At 36.9% G+C, this 10,289-nt stretch overlaps 1 long non-coding RNA gene across 1 annotated transcript; it reads right to left on the reverse strand.

Moving 5' to 3' along the window:
* Positions 1–2,661: 2,661 nt before the first annotated feature.
* On the reverse strand, positions 2,662–5,162 carry LOC139728283 (uncharacterized). The gene is made up of 4 exons (XR_011710799.1): positions 5,127–5,162; positions 4,523–4,669; positions 3,681–3,773; positions 2,662–3,038 (listed from the first exon to the last, which is right to left on the reverse strand). It is a non-coding gene; the product is annotated as an uncharacterized lncRNA (long non-coding RNA).
* Positions 5,163–10,289: the final 5,127 nt, after the last annotated feature.

Below are 10,289 nucleotides of genomic sequence, written 5' to 3' on the forward strand. Positions count from 1 at the left end.
ATAGTCACCATTATCTATATTATGCTCTACAAGTACATTGTACAAACACCTAAACATACTCGATCAGAGAAGCATGGTCTTGACTTTAAGTCTTTAGGTGGGGTATTTATGTAGATGATAGAGCCAGAGGGGGGCCTCCCTGGAACCCCCCCCCCCCAGACCTCGGCCATCAACTGTGCGATCATTACAAAATCCACACACAAATTGCCTGTGACACAATTTATAAAAAGGTAATATTGATTTTCAAAAAAAAAAGTCACTTGGCTAAATTATGCTAATTTGAGCATGAATCAGACCATTTGCTGTAAAGTTCCAAAAAGGCACATTTTTTTTTGGTGTAAATATTCTTTTTAGTGTCCATAGCAAATGTAAGAGAAAAAAAATGTGCCATCAAAAAATTCTGAAGTATCTATTTTTTCTATTTACTCATGTATTTCTCTGTTTTTTACTTTTTGATTTTCGCTGCCTTTTCAATGAAATTTGTCAGCGACACGTTCAGCATGAAAATATTTATGTTATTGATTACAATCAATAACCCCCCAAAATAATCATACCTTCATGAAATTTGGCATGGAATGTCAAAGGGGGAGGAGGGCTCGTAGCCCCCCCCCCCCCCTCAACCGGGCCTACTATTTATGGAAAAAGAATTGCAATCAATACAGTTGACACAACATGCATCATATCATTGATCTTCTTCACTTACATAAGGCATCATTGTACAATATTGAACACTTGTAATCCTTCTGAGTTTTGCCAGATGTAGCAACAACTAATGCATGCAAACTGAATTTCTTATAGAGTGATTTCATGTGACGTCATGTTGGCCACCATAATGGTGGCTTCCATAGCAAAGGCGATCAATATTCACTCATGCATGCCTCTCTAACAAAGGTGTTCTTTTGCCTTAGGTTTCCCTGAAGTAAACATTGCTGCAGCTTTTGTATGCAGGCTTGATTTCTAGTCAGTTTAGGCAATTGACTTCATTATGGTGGGCAATTGTGACATCACTGCAAACACTCTATAGAGTAATTCCGTGAAGTTGGGGCACAAAGTGTTACATTTTAGCATAACTCAATACTAATTATGCTATACATATATTGTTTATAGGCTTTACATTTGTATTGAGACTATACATTTTCCTGGAAATTTTGTGCCATTCAGACTCAATTTTGATGAAGTTATTAAAACGATATGTAACGGTGTCCTGTAGCATCGTGACGCGTCCATGTAGCATAGTGATAGTTAAAATCTGATCCTAAAAGACAAATTAATGCAATTAGCTTGACCAAAATTTGATATATGCATAATTACTAGATTAGTCAGACAGCTAAATATCTTAACCCTCCTTTCCACCGTTTTACTTTTACAAGAAAATTACACAATGTGTCACTATGCAAAGCGGTGGCCACCAAATGTTGCAAAAAAGGACACCGCATAGCATCATGATACATTTTGTGATTTTCTTTTAAAATTCAAACTGTGTACAGCAAATTTGAGATATTTAGCTATCTCATTCATATCTTGTAAATGCATATTGCATCAAATTTTGGTCAAGCTAATTGCCATTATTTGTCTCTTAGGACCAAATTTTAAAATATCACGATGCTACAGGACACTGTTTCATATTGTTTAATAACTTCATCAAAATCGATTCTGAATGGCACAAAATTTCCAGGAAAATGTGTGGCCTCAATGCAAATGCAAAGCCTACAAACAAAAAATGTATAGCATAATTAATATTGAGTTATGCTGAAATGTATTTTTTAAATATCATGATGCTACATGGACACTGCCCCAACTTCATGGAATTACCCACATCAAAATATGATTGTCAGTTGCAGGTTATCTTAATAATTTGTTACGAGGTCAAGGGAAGAATTATCCATAAGTTTGACTTGGCACATTAGTGAACTAATCTATTTGGCTCCATCTACTCCAACGCCATATATTTATCAATGATGGGCTGCAGATGTTTTGTGGAAAAAGAAGTTGAACCAGTTGAGCTTCTACCCTCAAGTTTTTCAAAGTACAGTACATCAATTACATAGAGGTGAAAATGTACAAAATAACTCTGGGTCCCGTAACCCTAGGGATCAATGATTCCCATCAATTTTGTTTATTTTTTCCCCCTACTCCAAAGAAGATGGATGCAATAAATTTGAGCACATGCATATTGTGCTGCATCAATGTTAATCAAAGGGGTGACAAATGTATGTGGTAACTTAATCACAACATGGAGACATGATCTTCATCCCAAGAGCATGGATGACCATTGGAAGATTCTACTATTTAGCTGCTATTTGTAGCATCCCCCCCCCAAAAAAAAAATAATAATTAATAAGATCGAAAAAATTACATGCAAGTGTCTGTCAACAGTTAACTTCTCTCTTGAATATGAGACCATAAAAAGATTTTATTCAAGCAAGTCAGAATTGCCTGGAGAGAAGGGGGTGCTTAATCATGAGCGCAGCCAGGTTCATATCATGCGGAATGCCAAGCCAAACATTCTTTGATATGCTTGGAACACCTCACAGATGAATGTATTGATTAACATGTGGCCATGAAGAGGAGATTTTTTCTTGACAATATAAGTCAAAACTATTTTCAGTTACTAGTACAACAATCAACAATTTAAAGCATTGAGAAACTCTTTTCATCGGCGAGTCCTGTTCTACTTTTTATGTTGAAGTGCTGCAGTACATCCTGGTAACAGCTTCATGCTAAACTACCGCTGAGCCTGATGAGGCTGACTCTTCAACAAGAATGTAAGTTCCAACGTCAGAGGAGCATATACTGTATCTCAAAAGAGGAAAAAGAGCAAGGGTATTTAGACCTATACACCGATGGTAGCTGTCTCTTCTCATTGGGCTTCTAATCTTACGTTGGAATGGTGCTCGGTCAGGGGCTTGGTGGGAGCTGCAACTACTCTCTCTCTCTCTCTCTCTCTCTCTGCCTGAGGTGATGAGTGGTGTCATAGCTCCTCAAGGTCTTCAAACGATACTCAATGAATCCATGATCCTTGCCATACAGGTATACTCCTGAAATATAAGAATGCATTGTAAGTTTTTTCTTGAGTCTCAACAAATTTGACTTTGGCACAGAGTTGACTATAACTGATGAAGATCTGGTAGCAGTAGAAATACATGTAGTGGCACTCTTATGGAAGAAAACGAGAACAGGTTTATCATAAATGAACGGCACAACTGGCATGTTGGAGGTTATCAAGTTACATTACGTTACGTTAAAGTTATCGTTCATTGAACCTAAGTCATGGAATCAGGCCAATCTGCACACAAACTTTTTAGACATCTATGAGAAGGTACATCAAAGATTATAAAAAGTCCCCACATTGCCTGTATATTTGCACAGTGATTTAATTAAGAAATAGATGCAATTTCCCTGTAAAGGCCATTTTTTTTTTTTTTTTTTTTTTTTTGGGGGGGGGGGGGGGGGGGGTCATGCCCATGACCTGAAAACCTTTGGGTCCTTGCCCCCTAACTAAACAAGGATGATCAACTCCTAGTTTGGCTGCTTAATTCTGTCCACTAGCTCTGGAGAAAAGTTGAAAATATTGAAGTTTTTGCAAGCTAGATGAATAAGATACCGATGTCACTTAAGCTTTCTGCTAAAAAGGGCTAAAAAAAGTTGTAGATCACATAAACTTATGAGTACAAACTTACATGTCCTTTTGCACCTTGTGTGGCGTCTCACAAAGTGGGGTACTGCATTGCAACTGCCTTGGCTACAACGTCTTTTGCTCACTACTTGGGTATCTGAATTTAAAAAGAAAGCAAGAAGAATGTTAATCATATTATACGACGCAAATATATAACATCAAAAATTTGGCCCTCATCTTAATCTTTTAAGGGACTGAACTATTTTTATGTTTTTTTCTTGGCATTAATTTCTATTGCTATTCAGTACCACTGTTTCAAGTACATTTATTGCTACTTGAGCCAGATATCAGTTAATACATATGAAAATTTCATGCATATAGGTTAAGTGTGAATGTGCACAGTTAGTAGAAAAACTTATACAAGATGTGATTATCCATTGAACTTCATGGCACATCAACTCCAACTTTTTTATTCATCATTGTGATGATCATATCATAAGTATTAGGACTATTACTAAATCAATATACATGTGGCCTGATGGGGCTACCAAGAAAATAAGTCAGCGTGGAGTCTTGTACGTTAACTCTGTTTACATGTTTCATACAAGTATATCAGTCTTTATTTTTAAATCTATAACCATCACTTCATTAACAATGTTATACTTACCGGTCCCTTCTACTTTCTTTCTTTCTTTCTTTCTTTCTTTTTTTTTTCCGGGGGGGGGGGGGGCAAATTTTAGTCTGTTGTTCTCTATACTTGAGAAGACAATTAAAAAAAAATGAACAGGCAAATTACATTGTTATATATTGGATGGAAATGTAGTACAAGACATGACAATGGGAAACTGGTATTCCAGACCAATTTTCAATAATTATAATAATAATATCTTAAATAATTGAACTTACGCTGTACAGTTTTCTGCTTCCATTTTCAACAATAAATATGCTACAATGATCTGGATGTGCAGATGTCTCCTCGGAACAGTCAGAACTCCTTCCCTCAGCTTTTGAAGTATCTCCTCCCCCTTGAAGTGATGTGTGTGTGTTGAATTCCTGGGCAAATAAGTAAAATTTAATGGTTTTATGAATCATACAAATGGCATGAGGATAGTAGGTCCCTCTAGTTTACATTATAAACTTGAAGTGCAAAATCATTCAACATACATATTTGACATAAGCAACAGCTCTACTTACACAACTCAAGACTGACCATAACATGGTTTTCACTTCTGTCGATACGGCAAGTACCCAGTACACATTTTTTCTTAAATACAAGTACTAACCTGTCAAGAAATCCATTTTCAGAGGGAAGGACAGCTCCAAAACTGCTCCATGAAGTATCTTGAAAATCATTTCTTCAAACAAAATAAAACCAACCAAGCATTCAGTCTCTTAATGTAGCCTCTTATGTAATTACTGAGACTCTAGAATGTAAAATAAAATTAATGTCAATCAATTTCAAACTAGTCTCCCTTCATTAATCATCGTGAAAAACAACAGAATAGCTTACAGCAGGGTTAATGCAATGGAAGTCCATATCTCAGAGGCTTCTTCGCTGATGTTGGCCCGGTGTTTCCAGCATTCGTCAACCCTGAATTCAATGGCTAGTCGTTGACCACATCTGGTACTTTGCAATCTGGTGATCTGCACCCTCTTCGTGTGACAGAGACTGTACAGCTATCAATATCCGTCTTTGTGCTCCAAATGATGACCCCTACACCGAGTTCCTTTAAATCACCACCACTCCCAAAGAGCTGTCATGTATCTAAAGCTGGAGGAAAGTATGAAAACACAAGGTTCAGAAATGGATTTAGAACTCGATCATTTCCACAAGACAATATGCAGTTGTTTTGTCCACACAAATACTAAGTGAGCACCAATACAAAAGCTAGTACCCGTAGGCCTAATTACTTTTTTAGCTACATCAGCATATTTAACGTTAGAAAGACCCAAAGATGATCTCTGCCAAATTTCAATACCTAATAAGGTCACCTGTAACTTTCATAAAAAAACAATGTTGAAACATAGTACCCGTCATCGTCTACTACAAGGGGGATCGATCTCCATGACGTGTGATGAGCACGCTGATCTTCAGCTAGAAGTGTGATATGTCACAGTCGACCAACACTTAACACGAACAGTACACGCATCGTACTTCTTACCTAGTAGTACAGTAGTAGATGATCACCACACATGACGTGGGAGTGTACGTGGTACTAGTATATTCTCCCAGCTGTTTGGATACTCGAATGTAGTGGCAAATAAAAGTCCTTTTTATTACATACAGTGTATATAATGAACAATAATCATAAATCACCAAATTTCACCATTTTTCATTACCGTACTGATCGAGATCACCATCTCATCTGGCAACACAGTGTCAGTGATTCGGCTGTCAACTCAACAATAGCAATGTAGAGTACGTGTCTAGCGCTAGGCGCTTGCTTTAGCACAGCTTAGTAACAGTTATAGTACTTATAAGTTCTATCTTTATTTACACTCGACTACATTAATCTCTGTGTGATGAGTATGCTTGTACAATGTCAATTCAATGACTATAACGACCAACGTTTCACTCATCACTCATTTTTTTTTTTTTGAAATCAGAACTCAAATTAACTGGTCTATTTTGTTTGAAAATTAGTTTCTAAAAAAGTTAAAGACTTTACATAGTCCGCGAATAGTTCAAGCCCTAGATCCCAACGTGTAGGCCTACAATTAAAGACTCAACGTATTATTACATCCCAACACCCACCAGTTGAGTTTCGGCCTCGGATTCTACAACTAGCTGTTCGTAAGGTGTTCTTCGACCAGCCCCATAGCTAACTGTGTAAAGAAAGCCCCGGGCCCAGGGTTATTCGTAAGGCAACTTACATGTTCGTTTACGGAGAGGTATAACGTTAGACTAGCCCGTAATACTGGAAAAACTCAACAAGTTATAATTAGATCGGTCTTTTATGGTTTGCTTACCTTCAAAAATGTGAATGATATCTCCGCCCCACTCAATTTGAAGACAGAAATTTTCTCACGTCCATCACGACATCCAGCTAGGCTCTGATTCTCACGAATACCACACGCACGTAAATCTGTGATCCTATGCATAATACACGCACAGCTAGCACACACACAGCATGCACGCAATTGCACACAGTCCACGCACAGGCGACGCGTCGCTCTTCAGGTAAACCATGCCCGCGCCCAAGCCAGGGGAAATTGCGGCTGGTGATTGGCTTAGAGTAAACACATGACAAGGGAATTCTCAATTCCTATTGGCCTAGCCAAATGCGTTTAATTATGTATTCACTCGGAATTCACTCGGCTTAATTTTCACTCGGAATTCACTCGGCGAATAGGTTTCACACAAATTTCACTCGTTACAAGAGTGAAATTCACTCGACAACGAGTGAAAGTCACTCTTAATCGAGTGAAATTTTATTCACTCCTTGCGAGGAGTGAATTATTCACTCGAAATTTTTTAGAGAGTAGACCCGCCATTTGGTATAACAGACCAGGGTGTCGTTTTATTAAAAGATAAAATTGATTGTAAATCACAGGCTTATGATAGAAATCAACTAAATAATCAATTACAACTCTTCATAAAACAGGACCCAGAACAAAACAAAAGAAAAATGTCATGGTCATTATAGCGCAAGTGCGTGCGCTCTCGAGAGCAAAACTAATGAAAGTCATGCGATTGCAATTCAACCGATCATAAAGATCATTTATTATGAGTTTACCATGATATTGGTGTGCCACATAAATGTCTGGGCAAGCAAAAGAAAAGAAAAAAAATAATAATATAGTGCTCTTCTAATGAAAAAGAGCAGTGATATCATTGTGACAATACAAATAGGAGAGAGGCAGAGATGGAGAGCGAGGAGGGCATGGAGGGGATGTAATTTTGTGTGAGCCATGATGGGAATATTGATACCGTCAAGCTTTCGAAGTTATGATATCTCGAAATGAATGTTTCATTGCTTGTTCAAGGTGCTTTGATATATTATTTCCAAGTCAATCGCGCTTAACCCCCACCCCTCCTTTCACCTGTTCCAAATTTAGGGCGTACACTGATTAAAAGTTATGCTCTTCTGCCTTTCCAGTAATATGGATGAATGTATTTCTTCTTTTTCTGCAAAGTAATCTATGCGCAATCAAGCCAGTTCGTATAAGTTACTTTCTGCACATGAGCGGGTTCCAACTGCCGATCAGATCAATTCGATCAAGCCTGACCAGCTTATTTTGGTCTGCCTTTGGCTCGCTCGGCAAGGGTGATCGGGAGCGATCGGGGTCGATCCACCTTGATCGACATTGGTCCGGCTTTCTACACGACAATTTTTGACATGTCAAAAAATATCGTGTACTAACCTACACTAACCTACATGCTTTGATACAGAGTACACATAATTTGCACGAACAATGTGCCACTAATACAACTTACTAATAGAAATTTTGTTCATTACTACAGACTTGTCTTCTGCTGGTCTGTAAAAGCCATAATGCGTTTATTTGTTATCTGTCAATCGAAATAAATGACTTTTGCTTAAACCAGCTCTGTGCCATGGTTATGTCATTCTATTTCATTTCATTTATTTCCCATATCAAAATGATACAAAAAATCATGATAAAGTAATAGCAAGGATTTATACAAGTAGCTGAAAAGGCATCTATATAGTACAATGAAGTAAATGCGAACAATAACAAAGGTGCATTTGAAATAAACGTCAAATAGCCAAATAACATACTATGCATGTTACACATCCTGCATATTATACATATCCACACGTATACATGCAAATATTTGGATCTTCCTATAGAATCTAGGAGAATTGAAGCATGACATGATTGTCATTTTGATTCACTATATACCATGCACCTCTCTACCTCTCTTGAAACGCATACACACACCGTCTATCACCATGGAAACGCTTCGCTGTCTCTAGCGATCCTTCCCTTAGTCATCTCATACGAAGAGAGGGAAACATAGCCTGAATAAGTGCTGGATTCGAATAAAGAAAAATCATTCAAGTATACTAACCTTACCCAACCAGAAGAGCCAGCGTTTAAGTACTGTAATACATCATGTATTCCATATTGTTGCGTGTTTGAATGGACATGGTGTTGTTCGAGGAAGTGAGATGGTTTAGAGCCTTTAAAAATGATGATAAAAATAGACTCTATGTTGCCTCTCCTGTTTTTCGTTCTGTTAATACCGCCTCATCTACACGCATCAAAGCTGCAGCTCTTAAACCCTTTTTAGATACGGGTGTTGCATGTATACAACCCCTCTTCCTTTGCAATGAAATGACTCTATATGCCTGCTAGCTAGGCGAGTGTATAGAACAAGCCTCACCAGCAATACATTTCAAGTGATTATAAAGTGAAAAGAGGATTACAGCCAGCCACGAAGAAGAATATATACCCTCTATATCTAGCCGAGTGGTAAACTCATATAACAATCTCTTTATGATGTTATGAGCACTAAGGCATGGAAGCATTTAATCTCCACGTATTTATATCTAAACGCATGGGCATACATTATGATTATTATACACTTCAATACAATTTCAGCAAGCATAGCTTTTGTGGGTAAGACAGATTAATAGTAATAATGCAGATTAATAACAATGAGACAGCTATTTTCTGCATTTCTGCATTTTCTGCTTATTTTTAAAATAGAGGATAATGTTGATAACATTTATAAATGACGACTGAAGAAGCAGTCGTTGTATATAGTATAGTAGTAGTAGTCATGATAATGATAACGATGATGATGATAATAATAATAATAATAATAAAGATAAGAAAATAACGATGATTATAACTTTGCTTCTAATACTGATAATCATACAACAATGATAACAGTTATGATCATACCTATATATCGGGATGATTGTTATATTTATGATAATTGTTGTTATTACCAAAATTTGAGACAAATTTACAGAATAATAGAATAAATGCTTATTTCTCATCTAAATGATACTTCGGGTAACTTGATACGTGAAATCCTGATACCATAAGTCGACATCTCGAGGCAAGCTGTAAAATGGCTATAGGAAAAACCATGCACAAACGAGCAATGCACCATTCCCCTGCAAACATTGTACAATAAATTCTAGACGAAAATCAGATTCAGCGCCTTTTGTTAGGAATTCCTAAGTCATAGGCCATTCAGATCTGGTTACTGATGCCCATGAATATGAAAAAACACTCTATATCCAATAATCGGATACCCTATTTCTTTGCATTGTAGCTTTAATCAAGTGAGACAGATCTTTACAAGAACATAGTATAGAGAAAAAAGAGCAAGTATTGGGTTGTGCCAAAAAATGTCATAAGATTAATGTTTTGGTGATGATAATTTATAGCAAGTATAATTTTCACCTTAGGAAAACAATACAAAACTTTCATTTTTCTATTGTTTCATACTTTGTTTCATATTGTAAGATTCTCTATCGACCCCTGATCAGGAGTATGAGAGTCTCAGCAAGAACATAATTATTTACAATAAATGAATACAAATGTTTCAATTGTGAATTCATTAATTTTCTTTTTAAAACCACTACAAACTAGTATATCGTTGTATTTAGCACAAATACATTGTAAAACGCACTAGTTGTTTAACCACCCTGCCATGCACTTCTTGTACACTGTAAAAAATTTGTTTAGTTTC

This window comes from Diadema antillarum, unplaced genomic scaffold, assembly GCF_040938485.1.
Source record: "Diadema antillarum isolate AM-2024a unplaced genomic scaffold, OU_Dant_1.0 seq00000171_RagTag, whole genome shotgun sequence".
Classification (NCBI taxonomy): domain Eukaryota; kingdom Metazoa; phylum Echinodermata; class Echinoidea; order Diadematoida; family Diadematidae; genus Diadema; species Diadema antillarum.